At 50.8% G+C, this 21,638-nt stretch overlaps 10 non-coding genes across 10 annotated transcripts; all 10 read right to left on the bottom strand.

The window, feature by feature from the left end:
* Positions 1-2,020: 2,020 nt before the first annotated feature.
* On the bottom strand, positions 2,021-2,092 carry trnad-guc (transfer RNA aspartic acid (anticodon GUC)). The gene has a single exon. It is a non-coding gene; the product is annotated as a tRNA-Asp (tRNA).
* A 3,249-nt stretch (positions 2,093-5,341) lies between these two features.
* On the bottom strand, positions 5,342-5,413 carry trnad-guc (transfer RNA aspartic acid (anticodon GUC)). Its single transcript has one exon. It is a non-coding gene; the product is annotated as a tRNA-Asp (tRNA).
* Positions 5,414-8,230: 2,817 nt separating this feature from the next.
* On the bottom strand, positions 8,231-8,302 carry trnai-uau (transfer RNA isoleucine (anticodon UAU)). Its single transcript has one exon. It is a non-coding gene; the product is annotated as a tRNA-Ile (tRNA).
* Positions 8,303-8,697: 395 nt separating this feature from the next.
* Positions 8,698-8,769, bottom strand: trnad-guc (transfer RNA aspartic acid (anticodon GUC)). Its single transcript has one exon. It is a non-coding gene; the product is annotated as a tRNA-Asp (tRNA).
* Positions 8,770-10,647: 1,878 nt separating this feature from the next.
* On the bottom strand, positions 10,648-10,721 carry trnat-agu (transfer RNA threonine (anticodon AGU)). The gene has a single exon. It is a non-coding gene; the product is annotated as a tRNA-Thr (tRNA).
* Positions 10,722-11,063: 342 nt separating this feature from the next.
* On the bottom strand, positions 11,064-11,134 carry trnag-gcc (transfer RNA glycine (anticodon GCC)). Its single transcript has one exon. It is a non-coding gene; the product is annotated as a tRNA-Gly (tRNA).
* A 3,965-nt stretch (positions 11,135-15,099) lies between these two features.
* trnat-agu (transfer RNA threonine (anticodon AGU)) lies at positions 15,100-15,173 on the bottom strand. Its single transcript has one exon. It is a non-coding gene; the product is annotated as a tRNA-Thr (tRNA).
* A 342-nt stretch (positions 15,174-15,515) lies between these two features.
* On the bottom strand, positions 15,516-15,586 carry trnag-gcc (transfer RNA glycine (anticodon GCC)). Its single transcript has one exon. It is a non-coding gene; the product is annotated as a tRNA-Gly (tRNA).
* Positions 15,587-19,957: 4,371 nt separating this feature from the next.
* trnag-gcc (transfer RNA glycine (anticodon GCC)) lies at positions 19,958-20,028 on the bottom strand. Its single transcript has one exon. It is a non-coding gene; the product is annotated as a tRNA-Gly (tRNA).
* Positions 20,029-21,222: 1,194 nt separating this feature from the next.
* trnas-cga (transfer RNA serine (anticodon CGA)) lies at positions 21,223-21,304 on the bottom strand. The gene has a single exon. It is a non-coding gene; the product is annotated as a tRNA-Ser (tRNA).
* Between the last annotated feature and the right edge of the window lie 334 nt (positions 21,305-21,638).

The following is a 21,638-nucleotide window of genomic DNA, read 5'->3' on the forward strand; positions in this document are numbered from 1 at the left end:
CCAGCACACCCTCACTACTCATTTGGGTCTACCAGGTCTGTATCACCAAAAGATGTGGGGCTCGAACCCACGACCCTGATATTAAGAGTCTCATGCTCTCCCGACTGAGCTAACCGGACCTTTTTCGGCCAGGATATCACTTTTTAATTATTTTTTTAATTGATGTGGACTTCTTGATGTTTAATCAATTCCACAGCCAACCTAGTTTCTCAGGGAAAAAATTGTGATGCGTAATGCATGCCAGGTGATGTTCATCTAGCGAGCAGACATTCTTGTGGGGACAAGCTCAACAGTAGGAATGTTAAGAGAACTGACCAGTCCGCTATCAATGAAGTTCTCGTCCGCCCCAGAGTCAATTAATGCTGTGGTAGGAGAAGCTTCCCCCGCCCAGGATATCGTACCTTCCACCTGAAGTCGGCCCACCAAAGCGGATGACGCAGCCGGTGTGGTTGGAGCGGGCAGTGCCAGCAGCTGGGGAATATCCCTGGTGGAGGAATAGCGTTGGCGTGCTGGGCGAACTGGACAGCGGGAAATTGTGTGTAGGACTCCCACAGTACAGGCGTCGAGAGGGAAAGTGGGAGCGTGAGGTCGACAGACGGATCGGCGCAGCCTCGGCAGTAATGCGGTCGCTGTAACGGACCGTCGTGGTTAAAAAAGCTCTCAATTTACCGGTCGATCTATGTTCCCACCCTCACCTATGGTCATGAGCTTTGGGTCATGACCGAAAGAATGACATCTCGGATACAGGCGGCTGAAATGAGTTTCCTCCGTAAGGTAGCTGGACTCACCCTAAGAGATAGGGTGAGGAGCTCAGTCATCCGGGAGGGCTCAGAGTAGAGCCGCTTCTCCTTCACATCGAGAGGAGTCAGTTGAGGTAGCTCGGGCATCTAGTCCGGATGCCTCCCGGACGCCTCCCTGGTGAGGTGTTCCGGGCATACCCAGCCGGGAAAAGGCCCCGGGGCAGACCTAGGACACGCTGGAGGGATTATGTCTCACAGCTGGCCTGGGAACACCTTGGTGTCCTCCCGGTGGAGCTGGAGGAGGTGGCCGGGGACCGGGAAATCTTGGCTTCCCTACTAAGACTGCTGCCCCCCGCGACCTGGACCTGGATAAGTGGAGGAAAATGGATGGATGGATGGACTTGTATACTAAAATGAGATGGAGATAATTGCAATATTTGTCGGAATAGTTCTGGAACAAATGGTGGAAGGAGTATCTGACCAACATTGCTCTGAGACAAAGATGGCATACGCCAAGAAGAAACATGCAAGTTGGAGATGTGGTGATCGTCAAAGAGGAGGAGGTTCCCCGAAACGAACGGAAACTGGCTGGGATTCTTCAAGTCCATAAGAGTGACAATGGACGAGTGAGGACAGTTGCGGTGTTTCGCGATGCTTCAATGTCCCGCAATGGCGTGTGAATGCACTCAAGAGCAATAAATGCATCGAGAACAGCAGTAAAGGAAGCGTGAACTCTTTACTGGACCAGGTCAGCTAAGTAACAAAGACAATACATCTGCAAGCTCTTCAAAGGACACGTAAAGAGCACAGCCATAGCAGAGGATGGTTTCGATCCATCGACCTCTGGGTTATGGGCCCAGCACGCTACCGCTGCGCCACTCTGCTGCCGACATCTGTACAAGTACCCTGCTTTGTGCGGCTCCTTTTGAGTGTCCTCTGTTGTCAGTGAACCTCACAAGGTCACAGGTTTTTTTTCCTGATCAGGGCACCGCTTTAGGTTGGGTGGATGAGTGATCGAAGGCGCCAGATTAAGGTTCCTTACGCTCAGGAGGCTCTGGTTGAAATCCCACAGCTGGCATTTTCCTGGTCAGCTTCATTATCCACGCCTGGAATGATTTGGCAGCAAAAGACTGTCAGATTGTAAAAGACACCTGAACACCGTGAGAAGAAGATTAAGAGAGGTTTTGTTCTAATGAGAAAGGTTTGTTTAACCGGACTGGTTGTTGCAACCGCAACCCGACTCAAGGTTCAACGTGACATTGTGACATACAAAAGAGGAACTCCCCGTCGGGGAATCGAACCCCGGTCTTCCACGTGACAGGCGGAGATACTGTCCACTATACTAACGAGGACTGCTGCTGAGTTGATGTGGTGTCGATTGGCCAAAGGGTAATTCAGAATAGGCTCGTGCCCATGACCGTTTTCATGGTAGCTGGAGACTTTAACCACTGAAATCCATCCCGCTTATCCTCATCAACGGACTGTATTCCCCACCCGTTACCAGCATGGGGACATTCCAACCCAAGATGGGAACACACTGGACCAGGGACACAGCAACATAGTAGGTGGCACAGACACAGCTTCACATTGCCCCCACTTTTAGACCCGACTGAAAAAGGACTCTCTTGCTTGGCGCTAACATGATGACCATTAGCATGTTAGCATTTAAGCTAATTTACTCATGTCTCAAGGCAAATAGACACATGGCATGATGTGGGGACACTATGGGACTGCCTTAACACTTTTGGACCTTGATGCTGTCTTGATAGTTTTTTTTTTTACCCCGGACACAGTCTCTTTGAGAGGAGGCTGCGGTCCATCAGGACCAAAACCTCACGCCACAAAAACAGTTTCTTCCTGTCTGCTGTCAGCCTCATCAACAAGGCCCGGAACCCCCCCTGACACTGTTCACACCCCACCTCTGCCTCACCCTGCCACTTTGACACTCTATATGCGTTAAATTAACGCTCAGTTTGGACTCTTAGGAAAAACAATCAGACTGCACTTTCGGAATAACAAACAAAAAACAGACTGCGTACATATATTTATACTGCATTCTGTATATTTTGTATTTTCATTTTTTAATAGATGTGTCTGCACCTACTTCACCAAAACAAATCCCCAGTCGAGGTCAGCAGGCCCCGTCTCCACTGTAAACAGTGTGGACTGGGCTCTGCTTCCCTTTTCGGAGGCGCCGGACGGTTTGCCAGAACCCCTTCGAGGCCGACCGAAAGTCGTGCTCCATGGCCTCACCGAATTCCTCCCACACCCGAGTTTTTGCCTGGACAACCGCCGAAGCCGCGAACCGTTTGGCCTGACAGTACCTGTCAGCTGCTTCCGGAGTCCCACAAGCCATCAATGCTGGATAGGACTCCTTCTTCAGCTTGACGGCGGCCCTGACTTCTGGTGTCCACCATCGGGTTCGGGGCCTGCAGCCACGACTGGCACCGACGGCCTTGCAGCTGCAACTCCGGTCAGCCGCCTCAGCAATGGAGGCACGGAATATGGCCCATTCGGACTCAATATCCCGGTCCTCCCCCGGGATGCAGGTGAAGCTCTGCCAGAGGTGAGAGTTGAAGACTCGACGAACGGGAGACTCTGCCAGACGTTCCCAGCACACCCTCACTACTCATTTGGGTCTACCAGGTCTGTATCACCAAAAGATGTGGGGCTCGAACCCACGACCCTGATATTAAGAGTCTCATGCTCTCCCGACTGAGCTAACCGGACCTTTTTCGGCCAGGATATCACTTTTTAATTATTTTTTTAATTGATGTGGACTTCTTGATGTTTAATCAATTCCACAGCCAACCTAGTTTCTCAGGGAAAAAATTGTGATGCGTAATGCATGCCAGGTGATGTTCATCTAGCGAGCAGACATTCTTGTGGGGACAAGCTCAACAGTAGGAATGTTAAGAGAACTGACCAGTCCGCTATCAATGAAGTTCTCGTCCGCCCCAGAGTCAATTAATGCTGTGGTAGGAGAAGCTTCCCCCGCCCAGGATATCGTACCTTCCACCTGAAGTCGGCCCACCAAAGCGGATGACGCAGCCGGTGTGGTTGGAGCGGGCAGTGCCAGCAGCTGGGGAATATCCCTGGTGGAGGAATAGCGTTGGCGTGCTGGGCGAACTGGACAGCGGGAAATTGTGTGTAGGACTCCCACAGTACAGGCGTCGAGAGGGAAAGTGGGAGCGTGAGGTCGACAGACGGATCGGCGCAGCCTCGGCAGTAATGCGGTCGCTGTAACGGACCGTCGTGGTTAAAAAAGCTCTCAATTTACCGGTCGATCTATGTTCCCACCCTCACCTATGGTCATGAGCTTTGGGTCATGACCGAAAGAATGACATCTCGGATACAGGCGGCTGAAATGAGTTTCCTCCGTAAGGTAGCTGGACTCACCCTAAGAGATAGGGTGAGGAGCTCAGTCATCCGGGAGGGCTCAGAGTAGAGCCGCTTCTCCTTCACATCGAGAGGAGTCAGTTGAGGTAGCTCGGGCATCTAGTCCGGATGCCTCCCGGACGCCTCCCTGGTGAGGTGTTCCGGGCATACCCAGCCGGGAAAAGGCCCCGGGGCAGACCTAGGACACGCTGGAGGGATTATGTCTCACAGCTGGCCTGGGAACACCTTGGTGTCCTCCCGGTGGAGCTGGAGGAGGTGGCCGGGGACCGGGAAATCTTGGCTTCCCTACTAAGACTGCTGCCCCCCGCGACCTGGACCTGGATAAGTGGAGGAAAATGGATGGATGGATGGACTTGTATACTAAAATGAGATGGAGATAATTGCAATATTTGTCGGAATAGTTCTGGAACAAATGGTGGAAGGAGTATCTGACCAACATTGCTCTCAGACAAAGATGGCATACGCCAAGAAGAAACATGCAAGTTGGAGATGTGGTGATCGTCAAAGAGGAGGAGGTTCCCCGAAACGAACGGAAACTGGCTGGGATTCTTCAAGTCCATAAGAGTGACAATGGACGAGTGAGGACAGTTGCGGTGTTTCGCGATGCTTCAATGTCCCGCAATGGCGTGTGAATGCACTCAAGAGCAATAAATGCATCGAGAACAGCAGTAAAGGAAGCATGAACTCTTTACTGGACCAGGTCAGCTAAGTAACATCTGCAAGCTCTTCAAAGGACACGTGAAGAGCACAGCCATAGCAGAGGATGGTTTCGATCCATCGACCTCTGGGTTATGGGCCCAGCACGCTACCGCTGCGCCACTCTGCTGCCGACATCTGTACAAGTACCCTGCTTTGAGCGGCTCCTTTTGAGTGTCCTCTGTTGTCAGTGAACCTCACAAGGTCACAGTTTTTTTTTCCTGATCAGGGCACCGTTTTAGGTTGGGTGGATGAGTGATCGAAGGCGCCAGATTAAGGTTCCTTACGCTCAGGAGGCTCTGGTTGAAATCCCACAGCTGTCATTTTCCTGGTCAGCTTCATTATCCACGCCTGGAATGATTTGGCAGCAAAAGACTGTCAGATTGTAAAAGACACCTGAACACCGTGAGAAGAAGATTAAGAGAGGTTTTGTTTAACCGGACTGGTTGTTGCAACCGCAACCCGACTCAAGGTTCAACGTGACATTGTGACATACAAAAGAGGAACTCCCCGTCGGGGAATCGAACCCCGGTCTTCCACGTGACAGGCGGAGATACTGTCCACTATACTAACAAGGACTGCTGCTGAGTTGATGTGGTGTCGATTGGCCAAAGGGTAATTCAGAATAGGCTCGTGCCCATGACCGTTTTCATGGTAGCTGGAGACTTTAACCACTGAAATCCATCCCGCTTATCCTCATCAACGGACTGTATTCCCCACCCGTTACCAGCATGGGGACATTCCAACCCAAGATGGGAACACACTGGACCGGGGACACAGCAACATAGTAGGTGGCACAGACACAGCTTCACATTGCCCCCACTTTTAGACCCGACTGAAAAAGGACTCTCTTGCTTGGCGCTAACATGATGACCATTAGCATGTTAGCATTTAAGCTAATTTACTCATGTCTCAAGGCAAATAGACACATGGCATGATGTGGGGACACTATGGGACTGCCTTAACACTTTTGGACCTTGAGGCTGTCTTGATAGTTTTTTTTTTTACCCCGGACACAGTCTCTTTGAGAGGAGTCTGCGGTCCATCAGGACCAAAACCTCACGCCACAAAAACAAGTTTCTTCCTGTCTGCTGTCAGCCTCATCAACAAGGCCCGGAACCCCCCCTGACACTGTTCACACCCCACCTCTGCCTCACCCTGCCACTTTGACACTCTATATGCGTTAAATTAACGCTCAGTTTGGACTCTTAGGAAAAACAATCAGACTGCACTTTCGGAATAACAAACAAAAAACAGACTGCGTACATATACGTATTTATACTGCATTCTGTATATTTTGTATTTTCATTTTTTAATAGATGTGTCTGCACCTACTTCACCAAAACAAATCCCCAGTCGAGGTCAGCAGGCCCCGTCTCCACTGTAAACAGTGTGGACTGGGCTCTGCTTCCCTTTTCGGAGGCGCCGGACGGTTTGCCAGAACCCCTTCGAGGCCGACCGAAAGTCGTGCTCCATGGCCTCACCGAATTCCTCCCACACCCGAGTTTTTGCCTGGACAACCGCCGAAGCCGCGAACCGTTTGGCCTGACAGTACCTGTCAGCTGCTTCCGGAGTCCCACAAGCCATCAATGCTGGATAGGACTCCTTCTTCAGCTTGACGGCGGCCCTGACTTCTGGTGTCCACCATCGGGTTCGGGGCCTGCAGCCACGACTGGCACCGACGGCCTTGCAGCTGCAACTCCGGTCAGCCGCCTCAGCAATGGAGGCACGGAATATGGCCCATTCGGACTCAATATCCCGGTCCTCCCCCGGGATGCAGGTGAAGCTCTGCCAGAGGTGAGAGTTGAAGACTCGACGAACGGGAGACTCTGCCAGACGTTCCCAGCACACCCTCACTACTCATTTGGGTCTACCAGGTCTGTATCACCAAAAGATGTGGGGCTCGAACCCACGACCCTGATATTAAGAGTCTCATGCTCTCCCGACTGAGCTAACCGGACCTTTTTCGGCCAGGATATCACTTTTTAATTATTTTTTTAATTGATGTGGACTTCTTGATGTTTAATCAATTCCACAGCCAACCTAGTTTCTCAGGGAAAAAATTGTGATGCGTAATGCATGCCAGGTGATGTTCATCTAGCGAGCAGACATTCTTGTGGGGACAAGCTCAACAGTAGGAATGTTAAGAGAACTGACCAGTCCGCTATCAATGAAGTTCTCGTCCGCCCCAGAGTCAATTAATGCTGTGGTAGGAGAAGCTTCCCCCGCCCAGGATATCGTACCTTCCACCTGAAGTCGGCCCACCAAAGCGGATGACGCAGCCGGTGTGGTTGGAGCGGGCAGTGCCAGCAGCTGGGGAATATCCCTGGTGGAGGAATAGCGTTGGCGTGCTGGGCGAACTGGACAGCGGGAAATTGTGTGTAGGACTCCCACAGTACAGGCGTCGAGAGGGAAAGTGGGAGCGTGAGGTCGACAGACGGATCGGCGCAGCCTCGGCAGTAATGCGGTCGCTGTAACGGACCGTCGTGGTTAAAAAAGCTCTCAATTTACCGGTCGATCTATGTTCCCACCCTCACCTATGGTCATGAGCTTTGGGTCATGACCGAAAGAATGACATCTCGGATACAGGCGGCTGAAATGAGTTTCCTCCGTAAGGTAGCTGGACTCACCCTAAGAGATAGGGTGAGGAGCTCAGTCATCCGGGAGGGCTCAGAGTAGAGCCGCTTCTCCTTCACATCGAGAGGAGTCAGTTGAGGTAGCTCGGGCATCTAGTCCGGATGCCTCCCGGACGCCTCCCTGGTGAGGTGTTCCGGGCATACCCAGCCGGGAAAAGGCCCCGGGGCAGACCTAGGACACGCTGGAGGGATTATGTCTCACAGCTGGCCTGGGAACACCTTGGTGTCCTCCCGGTGGAGCTGGAGGAGGTGGCCGGGGACCGGGAAATCTTGGCTTCCCTACTAAGACTGCTGCCCCCCGCGACCTGGACCTGGATAAGTGGAGGAAAATGGATGGATGGATGGACTTGTATACTAAAATGAGATGGAGATAATTGCAATATTTGTCGGAATAGTTCTGGAACAAATGGTGGAAGGAGTATCTGACCAACATTGCTCTGAGACAAAGATGGCATACGCCAAGAAGAAACATGCAAGTTGGAGATGTGGTGATCGTCAAAGAGGAGGAGGTTCCCCGAAACGAACGGAAACTGGCTGGGATTCTTCAAGTCCATAAGAGTGACAATGGACGAGTGAGGACAGTTGCGGTGTTTCGCGATGCTTCAATGTCCCGCAATGGCGTGTGAATGCACTCAAGAGCAATAAATGCATCGAGAACAGCAGTAAAGGAAGCGTGAACTCTTTACTGGACCAGGTCAGCTAAGTAACAAAGACAATACATCTGCAAGCTCTTCAAAGGACACGTAAAGAGCACAGCCATAGCAGAGGATGGTTTCGATCCATCGACCTCTGGGTTATAGGCCCAGCACGCTACCGCTGCGCCACTCTGCTGCCGACATCTGTACAAGTACCCTGCTTTGTGCGGCTCCTTTTGAGTGTCCTCTGTTGTCAGTGAACCTCACAAGGTCACAGTTTTTTTTTCCTGATCAGGGCACCGTTTTAGGTTGGGTGGATGAGTGATCGAAGGCGCCAGATTAAGGTTCCTTACGCTCAGGAGGCTCTGGTTGAAATCCCACAGCTGTCATTTTCCTGGTCAGCTTCATTATCCACGCCTGGAATGATTTGGCAGCAAAAGACTGTCAGATTGTAAAAGACACCTGAACACCGTGAGAAGAAGATTAAGAGAGGTTTTGTTCTAATGAGAAAGGTTTGTTTAACCGGACTGGTTGTTGCAACCGCAACCCGACTCAAGGTTCAACGTGACATTGTGACATACAAAAGAGGAACTCCCCGTCGGGGAATCGAACCCCGGTCTTCCACATGACAGGCGGAGATCCTGTCCACTATACTAACGAGGACTGCTGCTGAGTTGATGTGGTGTCGATTGGCCAAAGGGTAATTCAGAATAGGCTCATGGCCCATGACCGTTTTCATGGTAGCTGGAGACTTTAACCACTGAAATCCATCCCACTTATCCTCATCAACGGACTGTATTCCCCACCCGTTACCAGCATGGGGACATTCCAACCCAAGATGGGAACACACTGGACCGGGGACACAGCAACATAGTAGGTGGCACAGACACAGCTTCACATTGCCCCCACTTTTAGACCCGACTGAAAAAGGACTCTCTTGCTTGGCGCTAACATGATGACCATTAGCATGTTAGCATTTAAGCTAATTTACTCATGTCTCAAGGCAAATAGACACATGGCATGATGTGGGGACACTATGGGACTGCCTTAACACTTTTGGACCTTGAGGCTGTCTTGATAGTTTTTTTTTTTTTTTACCCCGGACACAGTCTCTTTGAGAGGAGGCTGCGGTCCATCAGGACCAAAACCTCACGCCACAAAAACAAGTTTCTTCCTGTCTGCTGTCAGCCTCATCAACAAGGCCCGGAACCCCCCCTGACACTGTTCACACCCCACCTCTGCCTCACCCTGCCACTTTGACACTCTATATGCGTTAAATTAACGCTCAGTTTGGACTCTTAGGAAAAACAATCAGACTGCACTTTCGGAATAACAAACAAAAAACAGACTGCGTACATATATTTATACTGCATTCTGTATATTTTGTATTTTCATTTTTTAATAGATGTGTCTGCACCTACTTCACCAAAACAAATCCCCAGTCGAGGTCAGCAGGCCCCGTCTCCACTGTAAACAGTGTGGACTGGGCTCTGCTTCCCTTTTCGGAGGCGCCGGACGGTTTGCCAGAACCCCTTCGAGGCCGACCGAAAGTCGTGCTCCATGGCCTCACCGAATTCCTCCCACACCCGAGTTTTTGCCTGGACAACCGCCGAAGCCGCGAACCGTTTGGCCTGACAGTACCTGTCAGCTGCTTCCGGAGTCCCACAAGCCATCAATGCTGGATAGGACTCCTTCTTCAGCTTGACGGCGGCCCTGACTTCTGGTGTCCACCATCGGGTTCGGGGCCTGCCGCCACGACTGGCACCGACGGCCTTGCAGCTGCAACTCCGGTCAGCCGCCTCAGCAATGGAGGCACGGAATATGGCCCATTCGGACTCAATATCCCGGTCCTCCCCCGGGATGCAGGTGAAGCTCTGCCAGAGGTGAGAGTTGAAGACTCGACGAACGGGAGACTCTGCCAGACGTTCCCAGCACACCCTCACTACTCATTTGGGTCTACCAGGTCTGTATCACCAAAAGATGTGGGGCTCGAACCCACGACCCTGATATTAAGAGTCTCATGCTCTCCCGACTGAGCTAACCGGACCTTTTTCGGCCAGGATATCACTTTTTAATTATTTTTTTAATTGATGTGGACTTCTTGATGTTTAATCAATTCCACAGCCAACCTAGTTTCTCAGGGAAAAAAGGAGCGAGAGGTTCAGTCATAGCTGAGAACTTTGGAAGTGTAGTCATCTTAACCCTCCCGTTATGTTCATTTGTCAGGAACAGCCATGATGTTCCCGGGTCAGTTTGCATGCTTATTTATCTGAAAGATGTCCAAAACCAAAAAAAAATCCCCACAAGCATTGTTAGTTATTCACTACTAACTCCATTACTAACTATTCTAACAATGTTTAGTGCAATGGTGTAACTTACCGCTCACAGGTAATGGTTTAATTTAAAAAATGGATTCAAGCACCTTCTGGCGTAATGGGATCCACAACAATCACGTCAGCTGTGGATGCAACGTCAATTCGTTCTTGAAGGGCAAGTGACAAAAAGAAGTACATGGTTCAGAAATCAGCTGCCAAAGTACCCAGGCACTGCTGGGATTTGAACCCAGGATCTCCTGTTTACTAGACAGGCACTTTGACCAGCTTAGCCACAGTGCCAGCAGTGCATCTGGCACCAACACAAAAACAGTTCGCCAATGGGGAAAAATGTTCATACAAGGGAGGGAGTCCAAAGTCCAACACATGTGTGAATTGAGAGTCCCTGGGTGGGATCGAACCACCAACCTCTCAGTTAACAGCCAAACGTGCTGAGCAATTGTGCGACAGAGACTACAACAGCATGACTGCAGTCAGGTTTCACAAAGTGCTGTCCACCTTAACTCTCGGGTGGTCCGGTCTGTTACGTTTCAGGTGTCATTCTGAATACTGCACTTTCGCAGGAAAAGAGCCTTTGTACTTTTTCAACATGAGCTCTAAAGAAAGGTATAAGCTGAGATATACTGCATTGGCCGGGAATCGGACCCGGGCCTCCCGCTTGGCAAGCGAGAATTCTACCACTGAACCACCAATGCCACATTGTGAAACACTGTCGGAGAACAAATTAAATTGTCGAGTGGATGTGCCTCTGCAAAGTGGCGCTGAATGACAAAACATCACAACACACGCAAGGGATGCCAGGGGAGGCCGAGTACTAACAGAGCTGAGCGAGAGGGCATAAGAAAAAAATTAGTGACCTTTTGGTGGTTTCCCGACAGCACCAAGGATATGGTGCACGTCTGATGCGTAATGCATGCCAGGTTATGTTCATCTAGCGAGCAGACATTCTTGTGGGGGACAAGCTCAACAGTAGGAATGTTAAGAGAACTGACCAGTCCACTATCAATGAAGTTCTCGTCCGCCCCAGAGTCAATTAATGCTGTGGTAGGAGAAGCTTCCCCCGCCCAGGATATCGTACCTTCCACCTGAAGTCGGCCCACCAAAGCGGATGACGCAGCCGGTGTGGTTGGAGCGGGCAGTGCCAGCAGCTGGGGAATATCCCTGGCGGAGGAAGAGCGTTGGCGTGCTGGGCGAACTGGACAGCGGGAAATTGTGTGTAGGACTCCCACAGTACAGGCGTAGAGAGGGAAAGTGGGAGCGTGAGGTCGACAGACGGATCGGCGCAGCCTCGGCAGTAATGCGGTCGCTGTAACGGACCGTCGTGGTTAAAAAAGCTCCCAATTTACTGGTCGATCTATGTTCCCACCCTCACCTATGGTCATGAGCTTTGGGTCATGACCGAAATAATGACATCTCGGATACAGGCGGCTGAAATGAGTTTCCTCCGTAGGGTAGCTGGACTCACCCTAAGAGATAGGGTGAGGAGCTCAGTCATCCGGGAGGGCTCAGAGTAGAGCCGCTTCTCCTTCACATCGAGAGGAGTCAGTTGAGGTAGCTCGGGCATCTAGTCCGGATGCCTCCCGGACGCCTCCCTGGTGAGGTGTTGCGGGCATACCCAGCCGGGAAAAGGCCCCGGGGCAGACCTAGGACATGCTGGAGGGATTATGTCTCACAGCTGGCCTGGGAACACCTTGGTGTCCTCCCGGTGGAGCTGGAGGAGGTGGCCGGGGACCGGGAAATCTTGGCTTCCCTACTAAGACTGCTGCCCCCCGCGACCTGGACCTGGATAAGTGGAGGAAAATGGATGGATGGATGGACTTGTATACTAAAATGAGATGGAGATAATTGCAATATTTGTCGGAATAGTTCTGGAACAAATGGTGGAAGGAGTATCTGACCAACATTGCTCTGAGACAAAGATGGCATACGCCAAGAAGAAACATGCAAGTTGGAGATGTGGTGATCGTCAAAGAGGAGGAGGTTCCCCGAAACGAACGGAAACTGGCTGGGATTCTTCAAGTCCATAAGAGTGACAATGGACGAGTGAGGACAGTTGCGGTGTTTCGCGATGCTTCAATGTCCCGCAATGGCGTGTGAATGCACTCAAGAGCAATAAATGCATCGAGAACAGCAGTAAAGGAAGCGTGAACTCTTTACTGGACCAGGTCAGCTAAGTAACAAAGACAATACATCTGCAAGCTCTTCAAAGGACACGTAAAGAGCACAGCCATAGCAGAGGATGGTTTCGATCCATCGACCTCTGGGTTATGGGCCCAGCACGCTACCGCTGCGCCACTCTGCTGCCGACATCTGTACAAGTACCCTGCTTTGTGCGGCTCCTTTTGAGTGTCCTCTGTTGTCAGTGAACCTCACAAGGTCACAGTTTTTTTTTCCTGATCAGGGCACCGTTTTAGGTTGGGTGGATGAGTGATCGAAGGCGCCAGATTAAGGTTCCTTACGCTCAGGAGGCTCTGGTTGAAATCCCACAGCTGGCATTTTCCTGGTCAGCTTCATTATCCACGCCTGGAATGATTTGGCAGCAAAAGACTGTCAGATTGTAAAAGACACCTGAACACCGTGAGAAGAAGATTAAGAGAGGTTTTGTTCTAATGAGAAAGGTTTGTTTAACCGGACTGGTTGTTGCAACCGCAACCCGACTCAAGGTTCAACGTGACATTGTGACATACAAAAGAGGAACTCCCCATCGGGGAATCGAACCACGGTCTTCCACGTGACAGGCGGAGATACTGTCCACTATATTAACGGGGACTGCTGCTGAGTTGATGTGGTGTCGATTGGCCAAAGGGTAATTCAGAATAGGTTCGTGGCCCATGACCGTTTTCATGGTAGCTGGAGACTTTAACCACTGAAATCCATCCCGCTTATCCTCATCAACGGACTGTATTCCCCACCCGTTACCAGCATGGGGACATTCCAACCCAAGATGGGAACACACTGGACCAGGGACACAGCAACATAGTAGGTGGCACAGACACAGCTTCACATTGCCCCCACTTTTAGACCCGACTGAAAAAGGACTCTCTTGCTTGGCGCTAACATGATGACCATTAGCATGTTAGCATTTAAGCTAATTTACTCATGTCTCAAGGCAAATAGACACATGGCATGATGTGGGGACACTATGGGACTGCCTTAACACTTTTGGACCTTGAGGCTGTCTTGATAGTTTTTTTTTTTTTTACCCTGGACACAGTCTCTTTGAGAGGAGGCTGCGGTCCATCAGGACCAAAACCTCACGCCACAAAAACAAGTTTCTTCCTGTCTGCTGTCAGCCTCATCAACAAGGCCCGGAACCCCCCCTGACACTGTTCACACCCCACCTCTGCCTCACCCTGCCACTTTGACACTCTATATGCGTTAAATTAACGCTCAGTTTGGACTCTTGGGAAAAACAATCAGACTGCACTTTTGGAATAACAAACAAAAAACAGACTGCGTACATATATTTATACTGCATTCTGTATATTTTGTATTTTCATTTTTTAATAGATGTGTCTGCACCTACTTCACCAAAACAAATCCCCAGTCGAGGTCAGGAGGCCCCGTCTCCACTGTAAACAGTGTGGACTGGGCTCTGCTTCCCTTTTCGGAGGCGCCGGACGGTTTGCCAGAACCCCTTCGAGGCCGACCGAAAGTCGTGCTCCATGGCCTCACCGAATTCCTCCCACACCCGAGTTTTTGCCTGGACAACCGCCGAAGCCGCGAACCGTTTGGCCTGACAGTACCTGTCAGCTGCTTCCGGAGTCCCACAAACCATCAATGCTGGATAGGACTCCTTCTTCAGCTTGACGGCGGCCCTGACTTCTGGTGTCCACCATCGGGTTCGGGGCCTGCCGCCACGACTGGCACCGACGGCCTTGCAGCTGCAACTCCGGTCAGCCGCCTCAGCAATGGAGGCACGGAATATGGCCCATTCGGACTCAATATCCCGGTCCTCCCCCGGGATGCAGGTGAAGCTCTGCCAGAGGTGAGAGTTGAAGACTCGACGAACGGGAGACTCTGCCAGACGTTCCCAGCACACCCTCACTACTCATTTGGGTCTACCAGGTCTGTATCACCAAAAGATGTGGGGCTCGAACCCACGACCCTGATATTAAGAGTCTCATGCTCTCCCGACTGAGCTAACCGGACCTTTTTCGGCCAGGATATCACTTTTTAATTATTTTTTTAATTGATGTGGACTTCTTGATGTTTAATCAATTCCACAGCCAACCTTGTTTCTCAGGGAAAAAAGGAGCGAGAGGTTCAGTCATAGCTGAGAACGTTGGAAGTGTAGTCATCTTAACCCTCCCGTTATGTTCATTTGTCAGGAACAGCCATGATGTTCCCGGGTCAGTTTGCATGCTTATTTATCTGAAAGATGTCCAAAACCAAAAAAAAATCCCCACAAGCATTGTTAGTTATTCACTACTAACACCATTACTAACTATTCTAACAATGTTTAGTGCAATGGTGTAACTTACCGCTCACAGGTAATGGTTTAATTAAAAAAATGGATTCAAGCACCTTCTGGCGTAATGGGATCCACAACAATCACGTCAGCTGTGGATGCAACGTCAATTCGTTCTTGAAGGGCAAGTGACAAAAAGAAGTACATGGTTCAGAAATCAGCTGCCAAAGTTTCACTGACCAAGCACCCAGGCACTGCTGGGATTTGAACCCAGGATCTCCTGTTTACTAGACAGGCACTTTGACCAGCTTAGCCACAGTGCCAGCAGTGCATCTGGTACCAACACAAAAACAGTTCGCCAATGGGGAAAAATGTTCATACAAGGGATGGAGTCCAAAGTCCAACACATGTGTGAATTGAGAGTCCCTGGGTGGGATCGAACCACCAACCTCTCAGTTAACAGCCAAACGTGCTGAGCAATTGTGCGACAGAGACTACAACAGCATGACTGCAGTCAGGTTTCACAAAGTGCTGTCCACCTTAACTCTCGGGTGGTCCGGTCTGTTACGTTTCAGGTGTCATTCTGAATACTGCACTTTCGCAGGAAAAGAGCCTTTGTACTTTTTCAACATGAGCTCTAAAGAAAGGTATAAGCTGAGATATACTGCATTGGCCGGGAATCGGACCCGGGCCTCCCGCTTGGCAAGCGAGAATTCTACCACTGAACCACCAATGCCACATTGTGAAACACTGTCGGAGAACAAATTAAATTGTCGAGTGGATGTGCCTCTGCAAAGTGGCGCTGAATGACAAAACATCACAACACACGCAAGGGATGCCAGGGGAGGCCGAGTACTAACAGAGCTGAGCGAGAGGGCATAAGAAAAAAATTTGTGACCTTTTGGTGGTTTCCCGACAGCACCAAGGATATGGTGCACGTCTGATGCGTAATGCATGCCAGGTGATGTTCATCTAGCGAGCAGACATTCTTGTGGGGGACAAGCTCAACAGTAGGAATGTTAAGAGAACTGACCAGTCCGCTATCAATGAAGTTCTCGTCCGCCCCAGAGTCAATTAATGCTGTGGTAGGAGAAGCTTCCCCCGCCCAGGATATCGTACCTTCCACCTGAAGTCGGCCCACCAAAGCGGATGACGCAGCCGGTGTGGTTGGGGCGGGCAGTGCCAGCAGCTGGGGAATATCCCTGGCGGAGGAAGAGCGTTGGCGTGCTGGGCGAACTGGACAGCGGGAAATTGTGTGTAGGACTCCCACAGTATAGGCGTAGAGAGGGAAAGTGGGAGCGTGAGGTCGACAGACGGATCGGCGCAGCCTCGGCAGTAATGCGGTCGCTGTAACGGACCGTCGTGGTTAAAAAAGCTCTCAATTTAACGGTCAATCTATGTTCCCACCCTCACCTATGGTCATGAGCTTTGGGTCATGACCGAAAGAATGACATCTCGGATACAGGCGGCTGAAATGAGTTTCCTCCGTAGGGTAGCTGGACTCACCCTAAGAGATAGGGTGAGGAGCTCAGTCATCCGGGAGGGCTCAGAGTAGAGCCGCTTCTCCTTCACATCGAGAGGAGTCAGTTGAGGTAGCTCGGGCATCTAGTCCGGATGCCTCCCGGATGCCTCCCTGGTGAGGTGTTCCGGGCATACCCAGCCGGGAAAAGGCCCCGGGGCAGACCTAGGACACGCTGGAGGGATTATGTCTCACAGCTGGCCTGGGAACACCTTGGTGTCCTCCCGGTGGAGCTGGAGGAGGTGGCCGGGGACCGGGAAATCTTGGCTTCCCTACTAAGACTGCTGCCCCCCGCGACCTGGACCTGGATAAGTGGAGGAAAATGGATGGATGGATGGACTTGTATACTAAAATGAGATGGAGATAATTGCAATATTTGTCGGAATAGTTCTGGAACAAATGGTGGAAGGAGTATCTGACCAACATTGCTCTGAGACAAAGATGGCATACGCCAAGAAGAAACATGCAAGTTGGAGATGTGGTGATCGTCAAAGAGGAGGAGGTTCCCCGAAACGAACGGAAACTGGCTGGGATTCTTCAAGTCCATAAGAGTGACAATGGACGAGTGAGGACAGTTGCGGTGTTTCGCGATGCTTCAATGTCCCGCAATGGCGTGTGAATGCACTCAAGAGCAATAAATGCATCGAGAACAGCAGTAAAGGAAGCGTGAACTCTTTACTGGACCAGGTCAGCTAAGTAACAAAGACAATACATCTGCAAGCTCTTCAAAGGACACGTAAAGAGCACAGCCATAGCAGAGGATGGTTTCGATCCATCGACCTCTGGGTTATGGGCCCAGCACGCTACCGCTGCGCCACTCTGCTGCCGACATCTGTACAAGTACCCTGCTTTGTGCGGCTCCTTTTGAGTGTCCTCTGTTGTCAGTGAACCTCACAAGGTCACAGTTTTTTTTTCCTGATCAGGGCACCGTTTTAGGTTGGGTGGATGAGTGATCGAAGGCGCCAGATTAAGGTTCCTTACACTCAGGAGGCTCTGGTTGAAATCCCACAGCTGGCATTTTCCTGGTCAGCTTCATTATCCACGCCTGGAATGATTTGGCAGCAAAAGACTGTCAGATTGTAAAAGACACCTGAACACCGTGAGAAGAAGATTAAGAGAGGTTTTGTTCTAATGAGAAAGGTTTGTTTAACCGGACTGGTTGTTGCAACCGCAACCCGACTCAAGGTTCAACGTGACATTGTGACATACAAAAGAGGAACTCCCCATCGGGGAATCGAACCACAGTCTTCCACGTGACAGGCGGAGATACTGTCCACTATACTAACGAGGACTGCTGCTGAGTTGATGTGGTGTCGATTGGCCAAAGGGTAATTCAGAATAGGCTCGTGGCCCATGACCGTTTTCATGGTAGCTGGAGACTTTAACCACTGAAATCCATCCCGCTTATCCTCATCAACGGACTGTATTCCCCACCCGTTACCAGCATGGGGACATTCCAACCCAAGATGGGAACACACTGGACCAGGGACACAGCAACATAGTAGGTGGCACAGACACAGCTTCACATTGCCCCCACTTTTAGACCCGACTGAAAAAGGACTCTCTTGCTTGGCGCTAACATGATGACCATTAGCATGTTAGCATTTAAGCTAATTTACTCATGTCTCAAGGCAAATAGACACATGGCATGATGTGGGGACACTATGGGACTGCCTTAACACTTTTGGACCTTGAGGCTGTCTTGATAGTTTTTTTTTTTTTACCCCGGACACAGTCTCTTTGAGAGGAGGCTGCGGTCCATCAGGACCAAAACCTCACGCCACAAAAACAAGTTTGTTCCTGTCTGCTGTCAGCCTCATCAACAAGGCCCGGAACCCCCCCTGACACTGTTCACACCCCACCTCTGCCTCACCCTGCCACTTTGACACTCTATATGCGTTAAATTAACGCTCAGTTTGGACTCTTAGGAAAAACAATCAGACTGCACTTTCGGAATAACAAACAAAAACAGACTGCGTACATATATTTATACTGCATTCTGTATATTTTGTATTTTCATTTTTTAATAGATGTGTCTGCACCTACTTCACCAAAACAAATCCCCAGTCGAGGTCAGGAGGCCCCGTCTCCACTGTAAACAGTGTGGACTGGGCTCTGCTTCCCTTTTCGGAGGCGCCGGACGGTTTGCCAGAACCCCTTCGAGGCCGACCGAAAGTCGTGCTCCATGGCCTCACCGAATTCCTCCCACACCCGAGTTTTTGCCTGGACAACCGCCGAAGCCGCGAACCGTTTGGCCTGACAATACCTGTCAGCGGCTTCCGGAGTCCCACAAGCCATCAATGCTGGATAGGACTCCTTCTTCAGCTTGACGGCGGCCCTGACTTCTGGTGTCCACCATCGGGTTCGGGGCCTGCCGCCACGACTGGCACCGACGGCCTTGCAGCTGCAACTCCGGTCAGCCGCCTCAGCAATGGAGGCACGGAATATGGCCCATTCGGACTCAATATCCCGGTCCTCCCCCGGGATGCAGGTGAAGCTCTGCCAGAGGTGAGAGTTGAAGACTCGACGAACGGGAGACTCTGCCAGACGTTCCCAGCACACCCTCACTACTCATTTGGGTCTACCAGGTCTGTATCACCAAAAGATGTGGGGCTCGAACCCACGACCCTGATATTAAGAGTCTCATGCTCTCCCGACTGAGCTAACCGGACCTTTTTCGGCCAGGATATCACTTTTTAATTATTTTTTTAATTGATGTGGACTTCTTGATGTTTAATCAATTCCACAGCCAACCTAGTTTCTCAGGAAAAAAAGGAGCGAGAGGTTCAGTCATAGCTGAGAACTTTGGAAGTGTAGTCATCTTAACCCTCCCGTTATGTTCATTTGTCAGGAACAGCCATGATGTTCCCGGGTCAGTTTGCATGCTTATTTATCTGAAAGATGTCCAAAACCAAAAAAAAATCCCCACAAGCATTGTTAGTTATTCACTACTAACTCCATTACTAACTATTCTAACAATGTTTAGTGCAATGGTGTAACTTACCGCTCACAGGTAATGGTTTAATTAAAAAAATGGATTCAAGCACCTTCTGGCGTAATGGGATCCACAACAATCACGTCAGCTGTGGATGCAACGTCAATTCGTTCTTGAAGGGCAAGTGACAAAAAGAAGTACATGGTTCAGAAATCAGCTGCCAAAGTTTCACTGACCAAGCACCGCTGGGATTTGAACCCAGGATCGCCTGTTTACTAGACAGGCACTTTGACCAGCTTAGCCACAGTGCCAGCAGTGCATCTGGCACCAACACAAAAACAGTTCGCCAATGGGGAAAAATGTTCATACAAGGGAGGGAGTCCAAAGTCCAACAATTGTGTGAATTGAGAGTCCCTGGGTGGGATCGAACCACCAACCTCTCAGTTAACAGCCAAACGTGCTGAGCAATTGCGCGACAGAGACTACAACAGCATGACTGCAGTCAGGTTTCACAAAGTGCTGTCCACCTTAACTCTCGGGTGGTCCGGTCTGTTACGTTTCAGGTGTCAGTCTGAATACTGCACTTTCGCAGGAAAAGAGCCTTTGTACTTTTTCAACATGAGCTCTAAAGAAAGGTATAAGCTGAGATATACTGCATTGGCCGGGAATCGGACCCGGGCCTCCCGCTTGGCAAGCGAGAATTCTACCACTGAACCACCATTGCCACATTGGGAAACACTGTCGGAGAACAAATTAAATTGTCGAGTGGATGTGCCTCTGCAAAGTGGCGCTGAATGACAAAACATCACAACACACGCAAGGGATGCCAGGGGAGGCCGAGTACTAACAGAGCTGAGCGAGAGGGCATAAGAAAAAAATTAGTGACCTTGTGGTGGTTTCCCGACAGCACCAAGGATATGGTGCACGTCTGATGCGTAATGCATGCCAGGTGATGTTCATCTAGCGAGCAGACATTCTTGTGGGGGACAAGCTCAACAGTAGGAATGTTAAGAGAACTGACCAGTCCGCTATCAATGAAGTTCTCGTCCGCCCCAGAGTCAATTAATGCTGTGGTAGGAGAAGCTTCCCCCGCCCAGGATATCGTACCTTCCACCTGAAGTCGGCCCACCAAAGCGGATGACGCAGCCGGTGTGGTTGGAGCGGGCAGTGCCAGCAGCTGGGGAATATCCCTGGCGGAGGAAGAGCATTGGCGTGCTGGGCGAACTGGACAGCGGGAAATTGTGTGTAGGACTCCCACAGTACAGGCACAGCCACAGGCGTAGACGGTGACTCCTCTCCGCTGGCGAAGGGCGACTGGCTCCCAGTTGCATGGGGACGACACTCCCGATGTCGTCAGACGGCGCTCCGCTGCTGGAGCAGGGAGAGAGGAGTGGTGCTGGAAGAGCCCCAGGAGGTGGGATTTGGAGCCGACGTGTGGGTCGGAGAGGCTCCGCCCGATATGCGTTTCGTAGCGCCTTGTCATTCCAGCAGCTCTCTGCCGCTATCCCGGTTAGCTCAGTTGGTCGGCGTGTGGTGCTAATAACGCCACGGGTTCAACCCCCCGTACTGGCCACTCTTCTTTATGTGCTCCAGGAACAACAAAACGGCGACCACCCACCGGCCCCCATACCAAACATCACACCACCCACCTGTGAAACACCCTCGACAAGGCCGCTGAGAGGTACAGGGGAGAGGTACAGAAAACAGCATGTCAAAGCAGAGTGGCAACAAACCTCTCGGCCACCGAGACTGCAAGCAGCAGATCAATGGGGACAGTGGACCCCATTAACCTGTACCCAAAATCCAGACCACCAGTGTAGAGAATGCGGACCGCGAAAGGACAACACCCCGGCCCTCATAACCAACAGTACTCCACCACAAGGTAAACAGCATGGCGGCAACAAATGCCCAACCAAAGCGTCACAGACAGGATTCGAACCTGTGCGGGGAAACCCCATTGGATTTCGAGTCCAACGCCTTCACCTCTCGGCCACCGTGACCGCTTGGAAAAGACCAATGGGGGCAGGTGACCCCATTGTCCTAGAACCAAAATTTTGCTGATGTCAAGGATCAGCTGGCAACATGTGCATGGGAGGAAGACACATGGTTTGTGTGAGGGGCTACACAAGTCTTTCCACTTCTAGTTAAAAGCCAGGCACCTCACATCGTTTCCATAAAGTACCAAGGGATTGTCCTGTTGCCCTTGTATTTTGTGGGCAAAAAGGAGGCGTTTGCAAGTGGACCTCAGACCCTATCACTGGTCACCTGAACAGGGACTTGAATCCCGGACACTCAGATCAAAAGTCTAATGTTCAGGTGACTGGCTCAAACTTT

Source organism: Doryrhamphus excisus, linkage group LG6 (genome assembly GCF_037039965.1).
Source record: "Doryrhamphus excisus strain RoL-2023G ecotype Guam linkage group LG6, RoL_Dexc_Guam_v1.1, whole genome shotgun sequence".
Taxonomy (NCBI): domain Eukaryota; kingdom Metazoa; phylum Chordata; class Actinopteri; order Syngnathiformes; family Syngnathidae; genus Doryrhamphus; species Doryrhamphus excisus.